General features: G+C 34.9%; 1 protein-coding gene across 1 annotated transcript in view; it reads left to right on the plus strand.

The window, feature by feature from the left end:
• LOC108975624 (synaptotagmin-7) overlaps positions 1–19,339 on the plus strand; it is a gene marked incomplete at its 5' end in the record, with an annotated part of 74,211 nt that extends 54,872 nt beyond the window's left edge. The window contains 3 exons of the mRNA XM_018944248.1: positions 17,756–17,863; positions 18,452–18,576; positions 18,627–19,339. The remainder of the gene's footprint in view (positions 1–17,755; positions 17,864–18,451; positions 18,577–18,626) is intronic.
• Between the last annotated feature and the right edge of the window lie 325 nt (positions 19,340–19,664).

Here is a 19,664-nt window from a genome sequence, read left to right on the forward strand (position 1 = left end):
TTTTTTAACATACAAACAACTATTCTTGTTCGGAGTTCCTACAATTGGTTTCGTTTTCAAAAATATGTCATTTAAATCAGTTAATGCTGTATTATAGTCTTTTTCTGGAGAAAACTTAACTATGATATTTGGTAAGTTATTCGGATTAGATGCCCATTCAAAGAATTCTATCGGTGTTGTTATTGTTTATCAACTGCAAGTTGGAGGCTGGCTCCCGCTGCGTGTCGTTTGATAATGCCACCAATTCCATCAGACGGACCTTTGCCATGGGCAGTCGCAGAAAAATGCCATTCAGCAGGAATATCAAAATCATCTTCATGATAATATAAATTCACAACATTTTTAAAGTTTTTGAACTGTTGAGGAGCCCATCAGAAAAAAAATAAATCTTGTTACAGCATTCAGGAAGACTTTTTGCATAATCAGTTATTAATTTGATGAAAACATGAAGACCAACGGCATCGTGATTATTATAGTCTGAAATAATTACTAAACTTTTGTGTTCAAGTTCATCATTTTCTTTGTAATAAGAAACCACCGGAAAAACTGTTGCTTGGTTATTAGTCCAGTGAAAACCAGATGCTGCATTTTGTACTACAAACGCATAATTCTCTGCAAAGTCACAAATAATGACAAATTCATTTGGTTTCAGTGTTTCTTTAAATTTTTTAAAAAATTTGGCTTGTTCTTTAGCAATAAATGAGTGAGGTAAAAGAACTTTTAGTTCACTACAAAAGTTTCCAACAAATTCTTCTGTAGGCTTGATAAAAGTTTCAAGTTTCCAAACTACTTCTCGGTTTTGATATCCAATATTTATACTTAATATTCTCGATCTCCTGATTCTCAAAACATGTTAGTAGAATGTTACTCAACTCTTCTACCCCTGGACAGTTGTTACATCCACCCAAATAACATTGGACCGATGGAGTCTACGTGACTCTTAGTAGAGTAAGGCTTTGCAGGGACTACGTATAGAGAAGTTGGACTGCAATAAACTAACGGGCAAGAAACCTTGCAATAAGGAAGCACTAAATGAATTAAACAGAATGCGAAATAAAAACTAAAAACTAGAAAATAAAAATAGGTAAAAAAACTTTTTAAGTTAAACGGTTTTATGCTAAACATAAATTGCAATGTTTAAGATAAATATACTAAAAACCAAAAAATAATAAAATAGATACAGTCGTGGGAATTATAAACATATGCATAGACTAGACTAAAATAAAACTGTGGCTCACGTCAATTGTCTACAAATTATCGACTTAATGTGCGATAGAAGAATCGTTTAATTCGTCGTTAGGCAGTTGGCCCGCAGACGGTGAGGAAATAACTTACTATTTTCTTGCTCATGGAAATTAAAATAGTTATACACTCCATGTAAATAAAAGAGATGTTTCAACTAGTTTATCGTTGGACATTCACACTGCTGGCTGGCGAGGAATCGTTTCACTGCTCGTAGTTTGTCTTTAATCGACAAAACATATGATAAAAGTACTACTCGCTCACCACTATGAAACCCTAAAACTCGCATATAATCGAGCTTGCTGGCTTGTTTCCACATTCTAGAACTACTTACTAATTAAAGTGTAACATTACAAAACAAACATTTTAATCAACGTGATAATTGACGTGCCCCACGGTTTTATTTTAGTCTAGTCTATGCATATGTTTATAATTCCCACGACTGTATCTATTTTATTATTTTTTGGTTTTGGTTTTTAGTACATTTATCTTAAACATTGCAATGTATGTTTAACATAAAACCGTTTAACTGAAAAAGTTTTTTACCTATTTTTTTTTTAGGTAACAATGTCAAAATTTGTATTTTTAAAGATTTATCCGTTTCTTTATCATTTAATTCGTCATGCAGCATTTTAATTAAGGAGCGAAAATTTTCAACATCGTCGTCGTTAGATCTTTCATCGGCAGCTGAGAGCAAACTTTTTTTTAAGCTGTCAGATATCTGATTTATTTTATTATTTAAAAGTTGATAATCATTCAATGTTTTTGAAGGAATCGGCGATTGATTCAACAGTCGCAATGCATCGTTTATAATGGGTAATTGAGTTGCAGCGCTAACTTGGGATGCCGAGCTTAATAGTGAATTATCATTGTTCTCACTGTTGTAACTAAAATCATCTTCATGGTCACTTATATCAACATTAGGATCATCACTAGTTTCTGTTTGTTCCTTTATATAATTTAATTTTGAAGCTTCTTTTCGACACGAACTCCATAACAAATAATTTCCACCTAATCCTAAACTTACTTTCATAATGTCAGTTGCTGGACGTAAACCCACTTTTCTTAAATGTGATTCCAACTTAAATAGATTATAACATCGATCGAATTGCTTTATTGATGCCATAATGTCTTCATAAAATTCTTCCAATCAATTTAGATTAATAGAGTAAAACAATTAACTTTTCAAATAACATCAAATCAAAATAATATTCATAAACTATAATAATTATTTATTTATTTAGCAAATGTAATATCAACAACCTTTCAGTAGACACTTGATCGCACAAAAGATTAACAGCAATTTACAGGTTATGTTTTAGACAGTATGAAAAAACCATATTTATAAATCGATACACACTCGCGTATAGTTTCCAGCAGAGATAAAGAAATGTCCAACTCCTCTCTCACTGGAAGTGAGGGAACAATTGCTAAACGTCAAAACCTGAACTTTGACAGCTAATCGAGTTCGGTAGGTTTTGACGTTTGTCAATTGGAAACGAGCGATGGCCAGATTGAAATCTTAACAAAAAAATATGTAAACGGATTTGTTGCATCGTTCAATACCACTTATAAAAAATGTAAAACAATGAAAATTAATTAATCACTATTTAGTAATTTTTATTCGTGCTAAATGTTTGTGTTGGGTTGATAAATGCCCAAAAATTATTATCTTGTTCAATCTGGCCATAATGGAACGCTAATTTTGAGGTGCTCTCACACTGGAATAAGTTGAACATCCTTTCTAGTATACTGACTATAAGTACATAAGTCAATAATTGTCCAACCCTAGTTTATCGACTTTACTATTAGGTAAAAATTTGAATCTTGGTGATTATATTCGCAAATTAAGTCTATAAATTGAGAATGTTATATCATAAAATCGTTAAATTATATTTTTTATATGATAGAAATAAAGCTTACGGAAAAATTTTTTTTTCATCTTTTTTTAATAAATAAAAAAAATATAAAAAAAATCGGCCCACTCCGGGATTAGCGGGGATAGTTGTCAAATGAATTGAACTTTTTTAAGGAAAAAAAAGACGAACTTTTTACTTAAAAAAACCGATTATTTTATATAATTGATCGTGTCAAATTTGTTTCGTGTATTTTCTCGAAAAGTTCATCACAAAAACAAAAATTAAAAAAAAGGTCCACAAAAGTCAATTTCTACAAAAGTTATGGCTATTTGAAAATAAAAAAGCCATTTTTTTTAGCAAAAAATAGCAAAATTTATAACTTTTTTCAAGTTGGAAAAAAATTTTAAAAAAATTCTCAAAAATTTTTTTCAAAGGATAGAAAAGGATCTATAAGTTACAGCAAAATCTAGAAGGGTCGGGTTCAAAAGTGGTCGATTTGTTATATACATATACATACTTATATTTAAGAGTTTGAATACTCGGTTGAGCTTACGCCTGTTCCGATGAAACATTCTTAGTTACACAGTACCTTTTTATATTGCGAAATGTCTTTGAATGTAATGAATTTTTATAATTGAGTTAAAAATTAATTAAACATTATAGTAAAATGGCGAATTAAGTTGTTAAATAAAATTTCGTCTTTAAAATTAATGAGTTTAAGATGTCGTTTTAAAGTGCACGTCTTTAATCTTTCCTTGACAGTCTTCAATTGCCTTTTTTCTCTTCCTGTCTCGTTGAATTGTTATTGCGTATGCAAATTGTCCCTTCAACCCAAAACGGTCACCCTGTTATACATTCGACTTGAATGTTGCGTTGCTGCCTTTAACAAAAGGTTTCATATATTCAGCTGTTCTGTATATGGAATCTTCTGCATCTGTGAGCAGAAAACTTGGTTTAAGCTTAAGACTACCACATAATTGCGTGAGTTTTATACGGCTGTGGTTGTTTGTGTCTGAAGCTATAGGCGCTTGTTCTCGTGCTGAATTTTCAGTATTTGTAATTTTGCTTATTTACCTTGTTCGCTGGGGATAATTCTGTAATTTATTGTTCAATAGGATCTCATATTTGGGGTAATCGAATTTATACTGTTATAATTATTCGTGCCACTCGTTCTTCCTTTTCGCTGTTTCATGCCAATTGCAGATTGCAAGTATAGCCAGGTCCTTCTCATACCCACACGCGCGCTTCTTTATCCAGTCTGGAGAAATCAGAGCTAACGAAGTGGTTATTGAGGCCAATGATATCAATATCATCGGCGTACGCCAGGAGCTGTACACTTTTGTAGAAAATTGAAGTTGCTCGATTAAGCTCTGCAGCTCGAATTTTCTCCAGCATTATGTTGAAAAAGTCGCACGATAAGCAGTCGCCTCGTTTGAATCCTCGTTTCATATCAAACGGCTCGGAGAGGTCCTTCCCGATTTTAAAAACACAGATGTGATCTTCTTTTCACGGGTCTTTTCCAAGATTTACCGCATGCTAAAATCTGGTCGATTGCCGATTTTCCAGTTCTAAAGCCAATCAATTTGTTGACGGTGGGCTTTAATGTTTCACACAGTACGCTCAATAGAACCTTATATGCGATGTTAAGAAGGCTTATCCAATGGTAGTTGATGCAGATTATTGGGTCTACCTTTTTGTGTATTGGGCAGAGCTTACTTAAATTCCAATCGTCGGACATATCATCGTCCAAACATATTCTACAAAGAAGATGAACTTCTGCATGGTTGGGCAATGAAACCCACTGTTTGTCGCCACATATTTTCGTGTCAAGGTCTTCGTACCCACGGATTTCGACCTCTTTCTTTTTCTGTCTGCAAATGCGTCTCGCTTCCCTCTTCAACTCTCGGTATCTATCCCATCTCGCACCTGAATTGGTCGAATGTAGCGTTGCGAGGTAGGCAGTTTGTTTTTTCTATACTGCGATACGGCACTCGTCATCTTAATAGTTATTTTTCCGAAAGTCAATGGTTTCGGTTGCAGCTGTACGTAAGGACCTTGAAATGTCGTCCCGCTGTTCCCTTATAGCGAGTTGCTGACGAGTACTCTCAGAGAGCAGGAGTAGAAAATCGTTTGTCTGTCTGTTGTGTTTACAACTTCTCGACAATGAACCTTCCTTGCCTTTGTTGACGTCCGTTTTTTGCTGCACAGAGGCTGGTGCGTACTTTGGCTGCAATAATATCGAGTGGTCCGAGTCAATGTTAGGACCACGGTGCGTAGGCACGTCTAAAACATCAGAAACGTGTACTATGTATCACAACATAATCGATCTGTATGATGGTTTTATCCGAAGACAACCAGGTTGCTTGATAAATTTTTCAATGCTTGAATCTAATACTACACAAAACTATATTTCGGGCCCCGGTCATCAAAAGGAAGATCCTTCATCCGATGCTGTTTTGAACTTTTCATTGGGTATGTTTTCTTACGTGTTGAGTCCCAAACCCATCCCGAAACCCTGGGGAGGGATGATTCCTCTTCAAACGGATGCTTTTTTGGCAACCCAGAGGATACCTGGTATAAGGATGGAAGACATGAGCTGCTTAGCTATATGTAAAAAATCGTTTCTGGCCACTCTCAAACGCTGAGAGAATTTTCCAATTCGTTTTTTTCGTACCAATCAATAACTCGAAAGGCATAGTGTTTACTATAAACATATGTATTTCTCCACTGTCGCAGATAATATTTTCTGTATTTTCCAAAATGACGATCTGATGTTGCATTATATGTCTCCTATCGTAACAGTCGATTTTGAAGGATACAGCCAACAAAACTTCATTAATGAGTCAATCACTACTACAATATGACTACTCCTTTTATTTTTTGACTCCAGTGGACCCAGAAAATCTATGTGAAATGTGTATGGCGGTGTTCTTGTTTGTCTTGGTAACGTTTGCTCTGGATATACGGTTCCGAACAATTGATGTACTTTTTAATTTGAGAAATGTAACTTTGTTTTTGAAGAATATATATTTTTTACAGTTCAGCTGTAAACCGTATTCTGGGCATTCTATTCTTCTAATTAAAGATTCCTAACTGTTTGCTCTTTGTCTTTGACTGGAAGTGTTATGTCGTCGCAATGCAATATCTTTTTGTGTCAAATCGCGTTTATGGGTCTTTGAAAAGCTCCACGATAATTAGAAAAACCAAACGGCACTTTATAAAATTGATACTGACCGAATAGGTATACTTCCTACTGGATTCTACCACCGGAAAAATCCATTTTTAAAATGGATAGTACTAAACAATGTTGCATTTTGTAAGCGATCCAGAAGAGACGACTTGTTGGTTTTACAAAAATCAATGAATAGTCTCGTTTTTTAACTGAAAGAACTGGTCAGTTGAAATCTGAGTTTAACACTTCTATTATGCTGCTTTTAGTCATTCGTAAAATTGATTATCGACGATAGGAAGTGGTCACAAACGCACAAGACATGGTCTAAAAAAATTATCGGTTCATCACTTATTATGATTCGTATTTCTACAATGTTTTATCTTCTAATCTACATAATAAGATGTTAGTTAGTATAATTCTTGTTTAGCCACTGTACTCGCTTTAATACCCATATTCAAACTTCCACGTCTAATTGTTATTTCCACCTTTAAACATAACTCTTCACCAGGAACCACTTCCATTTTATACATTTGGATGGAACAGATTAAAATGTCAAATAAAATGTTTAATCATCTATTTGTATGCGATCTCCAAAATAACCATCTGATTTTATTTTTTAACGTTCCACTTTCTACTCAATCCAATAATACGCGCACTCTGTTTTGTTATATTTAAATGCTTATAAACGTATTGTGCTACGATGTTAAATTTGTTTCCTGTGCTGAACAATCTCACCAATTTGACATTTTACTAGTGAGATCACGGCTTGTTAAAACTTTACGAGTATTTGTATTCACTTTTTTTTTTGTTTTCATAGTAAGGAAATATGAGCGGTAAATGTGAAGGAGAGCATGTTCAGACCGCCATCCCGGTTTTCGTAGGCAGGGGACAACGAGGAAAGATAAAAAGACCGTGATGCTCGTGTTCGGGTGGCACATTTTGTGTTCTTTTCCGTACTAGCCCATGGTTACACGATCCGGCATTCTTTCTCATCGGTTTCACTTGGTTTCCAAATAATATTTGCATTATATTCGGAAATTGAAATATGTATTGTAACCGCCTAGTATATAATGATGATGAGTAACAAAAGAGTTCTCGTCTGGACTGCACTGCGGTGGTGCGGCGTCTGTTCAGCTGATATTTCATATAAGTTTTGTAACTGACAGCTGTCATAACGGCTGAAGTTTGTTTATTTAATTTAAACATTATTGTTATGAATTTTATAGTGCCTTCAATTGAAAAGCCAGGATCTTTCGGTGAAAACATATGATCTACATATTATGGGGAGCATTCGTCGACGCCTAAGAACAATTTCATGTAACCAGTTGCTATAATGTATTATAGTTTTGTTCACCTAACGATTGTACGTATCACACTAAAGTAAACGAGATAGATAAAGGGTTATATCTAATATATAAAATTTCCATGTCAAAATGTTAGTTACCGTACTCCTCCGATACGGCTTTACCGATTTTTACCAAATTTTAAATGCGTATTCAGTAGGTCTGAGAATCGGCTACTATCTATTTTCCATACCGCTAAATTCAAAAAAATGGATAACACCGAAAATGAACTTTTTTCTACACAATTTTTATTTTTATTTTTTTTTGATTTTGTTTTTCAATATTTTGCCATCAATGTATGGCAGCCCAAACACGTCAACGAGTACTCCCAGGCTGCGATGACATACGTGTGGAATTATGGATCGCTGTCAATCAGCAAGCGATCATCACGATGTTACACCACGACTTTTCAACCAACAGCTACGATGTTTGATGGACTTTATCTTGAAACAACGTATACATATATGGTGCTGTTAGATACTAGATGTACTCTGTTGGGTGCAAAAGAGAGGTTTTCCACACGCAGCCATTCTTCTTTGGATGGTGGATGGTGGTTACACCAGATCAATTTTGATGAAATAATTTTTGCGGAAATTTCTGATGTAGAGAAAGATCCAGTATTATACTAAGTGATGAAAACCAATATGGTTCATAGACCTTGAGGACACCACAATCCCACTTTATATCAGTCAATACTGAGAATTGCTGTTTGGTGAAATCGATCAAATACGTTTGCAAGTACGTCACCAAAGAGAGCAAAATGGTGGTTATTGGCCTTGAACGAGATTAGATCAGAAATAATCAAATGGGTCGATAAATGAACTGCAATGAAGCGCTTTGTAGGATATTTTCTTTGCAATTCATGAACCTTTTCCGACTGTTGTGCATCTCACAGTTCATTTGGAGAAGGCCACAATGTGTAATTCAACCCAAAGTATACAATACAATTAATGGAAATACCGCTAACAACAAAATTGACATTGAGGAGTATTTTCTCCACTTACGTCAGGGATCCGTCGAAGAAATGTTTACACAGAAATAAAGGCCTACCAGTAGATGGACATTCAAGTGTGTTTTCAACTAATACATTAGGATGAATTTACACAATCCACCCGAAAAACGACGACGGCTTCTACCTTCGGTAGTTATTGATTAATGTATGCGTTTCAACTTCTTTTGACTCATTGCGTACTGTGAATGGTACGGTGTGTGCATCTTTTTGAGAAGCTTGCCAGCAATTACAATTGCTGGAACATGATAATCAATGGAATCAAACGATGGCCGATGCGATAGCTACTTCCCATGCCACTGAAGTTCACACACTTTTCGCGATGACCATTTCAACATATCAGCCTCCAAATCTGCGTCAATTATGGAATACGAACAAAAAATACATTGCCGAAGACATTTTACATCGTATTCCCTAAGAATTGGTAATGGGCAAATTCTGATCGTCTTGACAATGAAGACGAAGCCGTGAACTATCCAGTCTAAATTCTTTGGAGAGGCTTGGTATGCCGAAGCATCATTTGCGTTTCTCTGTCTAGTTCACGTTGTCCGAATAGTCGAAAACACTCCAACTCTGAAAGTATTCGTCGTAGTACCCACCGGGGAAGCAGAGTAAGAGGAAGACCAATACTCCATTTGAAAGACAAGGTGGAGAAGGACTTGAAAGCGCTTGGAATATCCAATTGCGAAAACAAGAACGACTGGCGCGCTGTTATTAACTCGGCTATAACCGCGTAAGGAGTGTCTACGCCAGTAAAGAAGAAGTGTGCCACCTTATGACCAAAAATTTTTCAAATCCAATAAAAACTGTTCAAGCCCCTATGTACTGAATATTTATACCCGATATCTATAGTTGATATAGTTTTTATCGGAAATGTCAGTCAATGCGTGATATATGTAACTGAAATTAAGATATAATCCTTCTCTTGGAATGGTATGTTTATATGCTTAATATAAAGATTTCCCAACTTCCGGGTGACTTTATACTGCATATATTGGCCAATATATGAGTTTTCCCAATGAAGATAAGAGAGCGTGTTTAAATGGAAACAGTGTACCTTAGTGCTTAAAATAGTTAAATTTAAGTGAAAACTCAGCCTAGCCCCTTTATAACTAATATCAGGATTTTCAAACATCCGGCTGACTTTTCTCTATATGATTGCTTTTACATCTTAAAATACTTCCCTTGCTTTGATCCTTGCAAGTTCCAAGATAATAAAATTTTCGGTTGTATCCGAACTTAACCCTTCCAAACTTACACCCTTTTAGATATCAAAGGATGCTCTGCATTTTTACTGGGTGGTCTTTGCTGGTCTATTCTGTAGAGCGATCTTTGTTGTGTTGAAACTAGCCACATATCATCACAATGAACACAATGCATTTGATATTGCTCACCTGAACTGATCCGGGCCAAACGAAATGGAAATATGTTGATATGTACGGTAGGCATAGCAAGAATCATATCTCCATCCCAACCCCAGGACACGGCTTTCTTCTTATTGGTTTCGTCGAACAATTTGACAAGTAAAGACTCAAAACAGTGAAAATATATATTAACCGACATTCACTTAAGTAACTACTATGCAACCGCCCATAGTCAAAGCTCCACATTTATTTTCTCCTTGAATTAAAAAAAAAAAAATTTTAGTGAAACATATCGAATCTGTACAAAACGATTTCCGGCTCCCAGAAGTTGGTTTATATATTATACATCTTTGGAATCACTTTGCTTCAAGCGCTTCCTTTGACGTACAAGGTGCGTTCCAAAGTAAACAGGACTTTTTGAATCTAGGTGCCACCTATAAGTCGACTGGTGCGTTAGAATCTGCTATCTTTGTCGATTGTCCAGTGAGAATTTCATGACAGTTGATTGATTGGAAGTGAAGTTATTGCGTTTTAAATGTCAGTATGTTTGTGTTGTCGGTGCGAAAATGAGCTTCGAACAAAGAACCAACATTAAATTTTCTTTTAAAATTGGTAAAACCTTTACCGAAACGTTTCAATTGATTAAAGAAGTTTATGACGATGGATGCTTACCCCGTAGCAGAGTGCACGTGTGGTTTCAACGTTTTTAACACTTTGAGCCCCGTGTGCCCCAGCGGTGGACATTTATGTTTTGACGATTTGGGGCAATGTGACCACCCGTGGTCATACGTCGTGTTTCATTTTCCGACATTGTGATCACCGGTGGAAACGTTCTACATACATTTTCCATTGAAATAAAATTTTTTCGGTTCCAGGATGTAAGCCTTTTTTGACTTGGACTTTGTAATTTGGTCTGCCAAAGCCCAAAAAGTAGTGAATCAAATTTAGGTAAGAAAAATTCATTTCAAGATTTATAAAGTAAGAAATATATTATATATTTTAGATTTAGAGTTCCAACGAGATGGGTGTTATTTTGAATAATTTTGTCTGCTAACGAAACACTTGTATACCAATTATCAGTGAAGAGGGTTCTTCCTGAATTTAAGAGTCCATCCATTAGCTCAGTTACAACTGTTTCTAAAACTGATGTATCGTCCTGTTTCACTTTGCCTGTATAGACTTTAATGCCATATCTATGCCGCTTATTAGGTATGTATTGCCGGAAATGTATCCTTCCACGGAATGGAACGTTAATTTCGTCAATACACACCTGATTTTCTGGAACGTACGCCTCTTTGAAACTGGGCTGGAGCATATTTAGAACGTCAGATATTTTGTGAAGACGATCATTCAGATTTGCTTGGCTTTCGTTATCCGAAGTATGAAACGTGGTCAATAAATGTTCAAATCTGTTTCTGCTCATAAATGTAGGAATTTCATTTTTATACAATATAGGGACCAATAATCCCTTTGTTGTGGTACTGGAAGTAGACCCATCCAAATAATAATTCCAAGAAATTTATGCATTTCTGAAGGATCGATCTACCCATTTTGCTAGCCTTTTTGTCTGCGATCTATTGGAGGACTTTTCGGCTGCAATAATGTATTGCGCAGCAAACCTGTTAGTTTCTGTAACAAACAGATTTATCATGTCTTCAGATATAAAATAGATGAAAAAATCTGCAGGAGATTTTCCAGTTAAATTGGCAGCAACATCAGGATTCACGCCTGTACACATCGGGGACTCAACAAACGTCAATCGATCTCCACCAACAAGCCCCCATGTTCGACTATTTATCAAGTTTGCAGGAGGAACTTCTTCGTCAGGATCTTCATCCAAGTCCATTGCTGTATCTTCATTGCTATCGTCGAAATCTTCGTTATCAGCTTTTGAATCAGAACTTTCAGAATCTGGCTCAAAGTCATTATCAACAAATGAAACATTTGAAAATCCTGTAACTTCGTCTACACTCGATTTTTCGAGCTCGTCAGCAATGTCATCACGTGTTATAAGTTTTCTAGGCATCTTAAATTAAATCTATAAAACAAATAAATGAAAAAAATAAAAAAGATACATACATAAAATTATATAATTAGAGTATGCTCACTGGTGGCCACTTGGGCCCAATATGTATTTTGACATTCTGGGACCATGTGACCACCGGTGGTCACAAAAAAAAACAGTAAAAAAACAAGAAAAATGCATTTGGTTTATTAAAAATATTTATCACAAAGTCAGCTCAATCGCAAAAAATCAATAAAACTAAGTAAATAAATTTTGGTCCCAGTTTGTCAACTAAAGCACAACCCTTCGTCAGCATGCGGCCCACCGGTACCAAAAAAGAACTAACACGGGTGGGCACGTGGGACTCAAAGTGTTAAAGTGGTCGTGAGGACATAAATGACGATCAACATGTGGGCCAATCAAAATCCGTGATCACCGAAACTTCCATCGAAACTATTAATTTCATCATATGTGAACTCATTAAAAATCATCATTGAAATTCATGGAAATTTAATTAAAACGCCAAGTACACGACACGATCATTTCCGCGAACATTCCGCAATCTTGTTTGCAGCTTTGGCCATACGTCATACGAACTTTTGGCCGAACATTAGTTCTCTTTCAGACAGCGATGAATACGGACAACAATTGTGCTGCAGCAATATTGCTCGCTGTGGCAATTAAGCGTAGAAAAAAGAGAGAAGATCACAAAAAAAAAGAACTTGGTGCAAAGAATGGTTTAAAAAACGAGCAGTTCTTGGACGAAGTGAGCTTATTAAAGAACTTGAATTCATGTTACAAAATGATTTTAAAAATTACGTTCGTATGAGCAAGGCAACATTTGACCAACTTTTACAAAAAATTTTGCTACTCATAACGAAACGGGATACAATAATGAGAGAAGCGATTCCCCCTCATCACCGCCTTGCTTTAACTTTGCGCTTTCTAGCTAGTGGCAATAGCTTTGAAGACTTAAAATTTTTGACAGCAATTGCGCCCCAAACGATTGGGAAAATAGTTACAGAGATTTGTGATGCCATAATAAGTCAATTGAAAGATTTTATTAAGGTAATTATTTATTGATTAAATTATTTGTTTTCGACTAAACAAGAAAAGTTTCATGTGTACATATGTGTGTCTGAAAATTATTGGTTTTTTGAAGTAAAAGTAAAAATAAATTTTTCGTAAGTTTCAAACGATGCAAAGAAATTTTGGAAGTTTTCAACCGAGCTCAAATTAATGGATGATGTATCTTCAACGATTCGTATGTTTCGTGTGACTTGAGGTGACATTCTACTACTGTTTATGGACGAGCCGCTACTTAAAGGAGTCGGAACTCTTATTGTATAATTCTGCATGTATTGGGGCACCGCGTAGTTAAGTTGCGTAGACGTGCGCATTGGGTATTGCGGAATGACATTTAGTGTTAATATTTGCCTCCATTTCACTATATACAGCTTCCAGAAACAGAAAAAATTGGAAGGTAGAAGCGAGAAATTTTGATGCACTCTGGAACTTCCCAAATTGTATGGGCGCAATTGATGGAAAACACGTCAATATAACAAAGCCACCTGGATCTGGATCTTTTTATTATAATTATAAAAAAAAAAAATTCCATCATTTTAATGGCAGTGGTTAATGCTAATTACGAGTTTTTGATGGTGGATGTTGGCACAAACGGAAGAGCGTCTGATGCCGGCCTTTTTAATGATAATAATAATAATACCCAACGATTACCCTCCTCCCGCCCAACCGACGCGAGGGGCGCCATCCGCGAACGAGCGGAAATAGCCGAGTCATAAAAGGCAAGAGAGTTTTAAGCGTTGCGACCTTAAGCTGCTCAGCTACAGAAACAAAAATTTCAACAGCCAAAATTAAGAATTAAAATTAAATTTTATAATTTTTAAATATTACTTATTAAGATTATATAGAATAATTTTTTTAATGGTAATGAGAATTGAAATCATGACATATGCGGCGGAATGGTTCGTTTAGCTCAAAATGTGTTCTATAAAATTTTAAAAGTAAGGGTCTAAACTGTCTGGTAAAGCGAAGGCGAACGTTAAAATTAATATCAGATAAAAGAGATGGGCTATAGACTGACCCATTCATGAGTTTTACAATAAATATTATACCAAGCATCTCCCTACGACTAGCGAGTGTTGGGAGATTTCTAAGTTTTAAACGATTAGTGTATGGGGGAAGATTTAAACTGGGATTCCAATGCAAATGATTTAAGGCAAAAAGTAAAAATTGTTTTTGAACGGATTCTAACTTATCCGAATGGACTTGGTAACTAGGGTTCCAAACCACAGATGCATACTCTAATATAGGCCTCACCAGGGATGTAAAAAGAATTTTCGTGGTAAGCAGATCTCTAAATTCTTTAGATCAACGTTTAACAAAACAAAGAGCGCCTTTAGCTTTAAAAACCGTGGAAGATGCGTGAAGATTAAAATTCAATTTGGGGTCCATAGTTACTCATAGATCAGCAGAATTGCATATTTGCTCCAACCTAAAGTTTTGTATTGCGTATAAAGAGGGTCTACAGATCTACTTGAAAAACACATCGTTTTACATTTCTTAAGATTCAATGGCATGTCATTTCTATCACACCAAGAAACTAGGTTGTTTAAGTCTGTTTGCAACTGACATCTTTCGCTGTATGAAGTATATGTACGTTTTAAAAAGTTTTACACCGTCAGCATATAATAAAATTTTTGAAAACTTAACAACAGATGATATGTCATTAATAAATAACAAGAACAGAATTGGGCCAAGATGGCTACCTTGACGAACGCCTGAAGAAACATTGATTATGTCAGAAAAAGTATCGTTAAATATGATTTGTTGAATTCTATTCCTAAGATAAGAAGCAACCCATTTTAGAAGTATTGGTTGAAAACCAAGAAGATCAAGTTTATTCAAGAAAATTGAATGGGATGCTTTATCAAAAGCTTTACTAAAATCTGTATATATAACATCAGTGTTCTTATTCTCCCTAAAGCCCGTTGATACATGTGATACAAATTTAAGCAAATTTGTTATTGTAGATTTCCTTTTACGCAAACCGTGCTAAGAACAAGAAATTAGTAGAGAGATCCGAAAATGTAGTCTGTTATAATTGCTTCAAAAAATTTAGGTATTGCAGACAACTTTGCTATTCCCCTATAGTTCTCAATAGATGACCTAAATCCACTCTTATGTAAAGGAATTACAAATGACTTTTTCCATATGGATGGAAATACGCCTTGCATGAGAGATGAATTAAATAGTTTTGTTAGGGGTTGGTATATATATTTGGCACGTTTCTTAAGAAAGCATGAGGGAATCATATCTGGGCCATAATTGTATGATTGTTCTAACATATTTAACTGATATAAGACGTCTGCTTCGGAAATAGTAGGTGCATTAATGACAGAAATCGGACATAACTTGTGCTGATGCAAACGAAACAAATTTTTTTTCATCTCTTAAAAATAAAACGTTGAAAATTCCTGACCCTCAGAAGAAAAAATAATTTTTAACTACAGGCTTTCTCGGGCGAGAAGAATTGTTGAAAACTGTTTTGGCATTTTAGCATCAAGATTTAGAATTCTCCTACAAACTATTAATTTATCACCAGAAAAAGTCACGAAAATTGTGTTAACCTGTTGCTCCTTTTTACGGAGGCAAAATGAGGAGACGTATTTTGAAGGTGGATTCGATGTTGAAGAAACAGATCCCGGAACGATAGAATACGCCGATTGGCATAATGACCATGGACTTACAGCTCTTCAAGCTTCAAGTGCAAAGAATGCATCCAATTTAGCAAAAACTACTCGAGAAAAATATTGTAATTATTTTAATACAGTCTGAGCAGTTCCGTGGCAGAACAATATATTAAATATAAGAAAGTGAATCATTTGCGGAATAAAAACAAAATGAATGTTTGTGTTCACCAAAAAAAAAAAAAAGAAACAATAAAATTTTGACTTTTTTTCTTACCTCAAATTTTCATCCTGCATTGTGGTAACGCCTGCCAAAGTTCTTCTTGATCTTTCAAAAAGCATAGCAAATCATAGCACCAAAGAGTAGGAACATATTCATCCTCAGCACCAGCACCAGACTTCAAATTATCTCTTTTGTTTTTTTGCTTCACGCCGGTGTTGCGCGCGCCAACTACTTATTTTTTTTATAACTGTATCCTTTGTGGCATCAGGATCTACTTCTTTTAATTTTTCGATTAAAGTCGCATAAGCATTATTCCTTTTAATTCTATTACAATAATCTTTGCTTTTTACATGCCACAACGATAGCAAAGATTTATACATTTCAATAAATTCGTCAAGTCGCTTTTCAAATGGGCCAGGCAGATAAATGCTGAACTAAGTCCAGCGGTTAGCGATATGACTGTAAGGTAGAGGTTTTTATAAGGAAACCTAAGAGCACGGAGTCTAAAGAAATAGGCGCTAGACGAAAAAATATAGAGATTTATCCAAAACGGACATAGGTGCTGCCATTTTCATGGTAATTTAATATTTATTTCATTATATTTGTTATTATTGTTATTCCTTCGACTTCATACGTCTGCGTACTTGACCTACTTTATCTATTGCAACATCAACAACAACTGAATAATTTGTCTATTATTGATAACGCCAGACCAGATTTGACTTCGATCTGCGTGAGCGCGTCTATTGTCTCAACCATAGCATGCGTTTGAGGTTTGCGTACTTATAGTCTAAATACCGTATATGTTAGGGTATGTGTCCTGGCTTATGATCAACAAAAAGTGATCAATTTCGAGTTTCCCTAATTTTTTATAGAAACATAAACTTCAAATTTAATGAGTAATGTTCATTATCATTTGAAAAAACATTCTATAGCATTTATTTTTTGAATAATACCTCTTTCTTGTTGTCTGCGTCTACGTTTCAGACGGTCCATTCATTGAGTCCAATTTTCGATGAATAATTCAATTCAATATCATGGCGCGATAGCGGTCGCCATTGACGGTAACGTTCTCATCGACATCATTTTTGAATCTTTTCCGGTTTTCTCGTTTCAAATGCTGCAATTTTGCTTTTTTACATACCTGTTTAGGCCTCATTGCTAAAAAAAATGGCTTTAAAACATCGCATCTCCTGAACTTTTCAAGAGCCCATAGAGCGAAGAGATGTCGCTTGGGAAGGTTCAGTGGCTTCAGTTCTTGCATAGACGCTTTCAATTTAAGATCTCGAAATAAAATGTGCCAAGTATATATACGAATTTTCCATTCTCGAAATATATAAATGCGAATTCCAGTTATTTTATCTGGTGATTTTAATACAAAGTACTTGAAAATTTTACTTTTAAATAAAATATAACAACCACAATATGCGGTACAAAGATCGATACAGTTTTAATAGTTACATTAAAAAATTAGCATGTAACTAATTTAAGTACCCATTAAATATTAGACTTACGACGAAGATATAAATGTACAAATATCCTTCTTAGTTATTACTATGCGTATATCATCTGAATGATTGCACTTATTGTATTCTGAGCCGGGTATAGTGATACTCATTTAATACGCAAACTTCGCAAAACACGCAATTTATTCTGCGACCTCGAGATTCTATTTCCAGTGGCATTCCTGACAGTTTGTCGCAAATCCTTATCGTTTACTCGTTTCTCGCGTTGTGACTCCTTCGTGTTAAAATTGTAAATGTAAGAAAATTTAAATATAATATGAAATTATTTGATTTTTCAAACTAAATTTGTTAATTATTTATAGAAAAAACCATGACGGATAAATGACACGTCTGGGTGGAGAGAACACCAAATCAGAGACTGGCTCACGATTGTCTCTGACAATGTAAAGGGTAGCATTGACAAATTTAAGGTAAAATTCATGTTTATGTATTATTATATTTTATCACATTACGAACTTATTACAGAAACCAACGGTTCAAAATATTTACACAGTTTTACGGAACACATAAAAAAATAATATCCCAATTATTTCAGATGCATATCTTGAACCATCTTTTACAAGTCCATTAATCAGTCCGTCTGATATATTTCTTAACACCATATAAGTGTGTAGGGGCCAGTCTGTCCGCTCCTTTTTTAGAAGGATATATAAAAGATTAGAAATGAATTGAAGCTGACAGACGATATTTTTAATGTAAAAGTTCACTTTGTACTATTTTTCCAAGATGAGAAAATTATTTTAAAACACTGGCTATAGGCGTGTTCTTCCTTTCACCGCTGGTTTATAGCAATCTGAAGCCAATCTTTAGGATTCCGAATGAGAGAACTCTTAACGATTTTGATATTAGAAAATAGTGCGATAACTGAGATGGTGCATATTTTGCACCTTGGACTCACCCCCTTTACTAAAAGGGCAATTCAGAATCTTGTGCATCTGAGTTTGCAAAATTATACAATTGCAAATATTTACTATTAACAATGAACGTCTTTTTTGTAGATTCTGTACAACCCTTGCAAATACCGTTAATTCGCAGTTGATCTGTGAAGAAAAACATTGTTTGTAAACAAAATTTTCGCACAAGTTGGAAAATATGCCGCTGCTGAAGAAATTATGGACACAAGGTAAGAAATATTTTTATGCGAAGTTTCAGTCAATAACAATTTTCTTCTAGAAATCGAAGTGATGACGCAGTGGATGTAGTTTTAGATGAATTGGTTGACAATATATCTGTTGTTAAGGAGTTTCGTCGAGGAATTTACAGTACAACACTTAGGTTAGACATTTGGCGCAATAATATTTTGACGACACTGGACGAAGGCCGATTCCGTGAAACGTTAATAGAAGATAGTGACCAGATATAGACTCTGGTTGATTTCATAAAAAAACATACAAATAGTATGGGATACCTTTGATGAGTTGCCGTTTTGTATTGGATATATTGATAGAACCGAGATTAAATTAGCAGAATCGCCAATCGAAGACCATACATCGTACTTCTACAGAATCACATTTATTCAATAAAAGCACAATTAGTTTGTGACTATGAACAAGTTTTTACATATTGTGATTTGTCTCCCTGGGAGCTGAGAGCAAAATGAGCATTATTTTTCTTCACAGCAATGGTTTGCTGCGGAGCCCCTACAGAAGCAACGCAAGGCAGTTGGATAGAAACGACCAAGTTGCATTTAATCTACAGCATAGCAAATACCGGGTTAGAGTAGAGCACTGTTTTGGGCTTCTGAAAGATAGATTTGGAAGCCTTAAGCAGCTAAGGATGCGTGTGTTTAACAAAAAAAAAACATAAATTAAGCTGCGATTGGTTTATAAAAGGTTCTACTTCTTTCGAAGACGGTTTAGATCCGTCCGTCCATATACCCAACAATGGTGGAGAAATTTAAAGACAAGCCATATATGAATTAATGTTTTCTCAAATGTATTTTAATTCATTTGTCAGTTTTTTAATTTCATATACTTTTAAATAAAATTATTCTATACAAAATAAATGGTTATTTCAATTTACGTATTTAGTTCAAGCTAAACATTAAAAAGATTACGCTTTGAGATAGAAGACCGCAAGCTGAAATTAAAATAGAGTAATTGGAGTAAACATTTAAAAATAAAAAGATAAATAAAGTACAAAGAGAAATTAATTCCTGTTGAGAGAAATACTTATATTTTATCTCAATTTCGAACTTATGTAAGCATGCTT

Source organism: Bactrocera latifrons, unplaced genomic scaffold (genome assembly GCF_001853355.1).
Source record: "Bactrocera latifrons isolate USDA-ARS-PBARC rearing strain unplaced genomic scaffold, ASM185335v1 scaffold_677, whole genome shotgun sequence".
Classification (NCBI taxonomy): domain Eukaryota; kingdom Metazoa; phylum Arthropoda; class Insecta; order Diptera; family Tephritidae; genus Bactrocera; species Bactrocera latifrons.